Here is a 3,329-nt window from a genome sequence, read left to right as displayed (position 1 = left end):
ACACACACACACACACACACACACACACACACACACACACACACACACACACACACACAAATATACACATTATGTTGGTTATGACTGAAATGATTTTTGATCAAATATCCTCACGATCAGAGCAGATCGGAGACTAAAACAAGCATAATTATTGTACAAATATACGTCAGCACGGTCTATATTTCTATATTACGAACTTCTTATACACAGAAAATATCCTGTTGTGGGTGCTGGGTGAGTGCGTCCTTGCTTTTGGAGTAAAATACGTTTACACAGTATATGCTGTCCTTGTAGTTTTCGTTTCGGATATATACACAAAAACATCTATTGAAATATATATAGCATAATACACACGCGCACACACACGCACACACGCACACACACATACACACGCGCACGTACACACAAATACACACACACACACACACACACACACACACACACATATATATATATATATATATATATATATAAATATATATATGTATACATATATATGTGCACATACATATTTACATGTACATATTTATAGATACATTAAAACATATCTATGAATATATACATATGTATATATATATATATGTATATATATATATATATATATACATACATACATACATTCATATATATAACAAATGCATACATATATACATACATGCACACGCACACATTGGTTGAAAAAATTTTAGAAAAATTTATAGAAAAACAAAAGATGAAGACAGGCGTATGAATAACAAGCAGGTGTATTAGTTTGGCGCTCGGGAAAGTGAAGAAGTCTTTTACATTTCGAGCATATGCTCTTGAACAGAAAGGAATGAGAGAAAATAAACAGAGAGAGAATTTAAAAAAAGACACATTGCGGATTTAGCGGTCAAACCTGGCTACTGATTAGAAAAACGTTTGAAAAAGAGGCTGAAAGAAATGGGGATAATAAAATATTGGTGATCCCAAAACGATGGTGCGCGTGCGTGTCTGTGTATGGGAGAATGTATAAGCGTGTTTGTGTGTGTGGATAGGGGGTAGTGACTTTGACGTGTATGCGTACGTATCTATGTGCGTCTGTAACATGTGGTATCCGTGTTGATGCTATTGAAGATTGTGCGTGGGTGTTTGGATGATGGTGTTTAGTGTGGGTGCTAGGAAGTGATCAGTGCTAGGATGTGTGTGTGTGTACCATGTTGCTGCCCATATAGTGGTATAGTCATACCCACATAGTTCTATGACGCTATTGAATATTGTGTGTGGGTGTGTGGATGATGGTGTGTGGGGGTGCGGATGATGGTGTGCTGTGTGGCTTCTGGGAAGTAGTCAGTGCTAGTGTGTGTGGAGTAGTGCAGGGTGGTGAGGTGGTGGTGTGGTGTGGGGTATGGTGTGGAACTGGGATGTTGAGTGCTGGTATGGGGGTAGGGAGTTGGGTGAGAGTGGGTATGGGGGAGATATGGGTGGGCTGGGCGGAGATTGTGGTATCAATGAACAGAGAAAGTAGGGAGGAGTGAATAGAGGATGTAAATGTCAGATGAAGAGAGGAGGGGAGTTGAGCCCATGTAGCGCAAAGGAGCAAAGAGAGAAGATTGAATCTTGTTCACGGTGAAGGCGGGTGTTCGGATGGCCCTTGTACAAAGACAGTCTGAACACAGATTGGTCATCTGAAAATTTAAAATTGCAATATTCTATTTTAATTGTCGTCATATAAAATAACATCTGGATACTGTTAAACTACGTTTCTCTTCTAAATATACTCAGCTATGCTTGCTATTTGCCCTAATATTAACTACTACTATATAACTTTCAGACATATTCTCCAGTGAATCTCTTTTTGTATAACTCATTCCTGCTACAGATATTGTATCGCTGCATAATAGTTACAGTTGTAAGCACCTATTTCTAATCTGAATAATCTTGCAACTCATTTATAACATTGTCTTTTTTCGTTCATATCCAAATTGTGATTTTGATAATGTTACATCTTCAGGATATTTCTTGTGTCCCTTACATAAGTATCTGTGTTGTGGAGAAATACGCCGATTAAATATGTTCATGTCGGATATAGGGTGGAAGCATTTACTCCTAGAATGATTCATTTATCAGCTAAACCTAAGATCAAATCCACAGAGAAGCTCATCGTATAGCTGATCTCGTAGTTTATTGTATGTTTCCTGAATTTTTCTCTTTAAAGTTATCTTGACACATTTCCAGGCTTCGCAGTAATCTATTCATATCGCTTCTGATACATTTCCCACACTCATAAGTCTTTATTAATATCATTGCTATACACTTGAACACTCTCGTCTTGGTGAATATTATTTATTGCATATAGTTTCTAATCCTTCACCTAAGACATATGCCAGGTCGTTTATGTGTAATATATATTATCTGATATATTTTACTTAAACGTATAGCTAAAAACATTACTATGATGACATTATCATTTTCATTTCTTACAGTTATAAATGTAGGAACTTTTTATTATTATTATTATTATTGTTGTTCAGTAGTTTTATTTTTATAACGTGCTTTCACTTCACTACCGAGCGCAGCTCTGTGCGCCTTGGGTATGTGCAGTGGTTTGCTGGGGTGCTCTTATGTTTACTGTATTGAAAGTGTTTTGCGTAGAATGTGTGCAGTACCCAGTAGTGCAATTTTCTGTATGTTATATATATTTGTAAGTCCTGGTGTTTTGTTGTGTATTTGTCTGAATATTTTTTTATTATACCTAAGGTACCTACTATGGTAGGAAATGTTTCTGTTTTTAGATTCCACATTCGAGTTATCTCTATTTCCAGGTCGTTGTATTTTGAAAGTTTTTCCATTTCTTTTAGAGAAACGTTGTCATCTGCTGGTATTGATACATCAATTAGAAAGCATTTTTCTTCTTCATGATCTTTGACAACTATATCTGGTCTATTTGCCTTAATTGTTCTATCTGTGTGTATAGGTACATCCCAGAATATGGTTGCTTTCTCGTTTTCTGTGACCTTTTCTGGCATGTGTTTACACCATCTTTTTTTCTGTTGTTATTCCATAGTGTTGGCATAGCTTCCAGTGTATATAGGTCCAAGCTCTATCATGTCTGTGAATATATTCCTTATTAGCCAGGACTGGGCAGCCAGAAATAATATGATTTATTGTTTCTTCTCCATCTCCACATATTCTACAGTTACTTGTTATATTTCTTTTCATTATGTGTTTTTGGTAATTTCTGGTGGGGAGGCTTTGGTCTTGTGCAGCAATTAAAAATCTTTCAGTCTCTGCTTTGAGTCCTGAGCTTCTCATCCATTGCTGAGATTTTTCTCTGTCTATATCTTTCGCATTTAGTTTAGCCCAGTATT

The sequence above is a fragment of the Octopus bimaculoides genome, chromosome 3, assembly GCF_001194135.2.
Source record: "Octopus bimaculoides isolate UCB-OBI-ISO-001 chromosome 3, ASM119413v2, whole genome shotgun sequence".
In the NCBI taxonomy this organism is placed as follows: Eukaryota; Metazoa; Mollusca; class Cephalopoda; order Octopoda; family Octopodidae; genus Octopus; species Octopus bimaculoides.
This window is presented reverse-complemented; position numbering follows the sequence as displayed.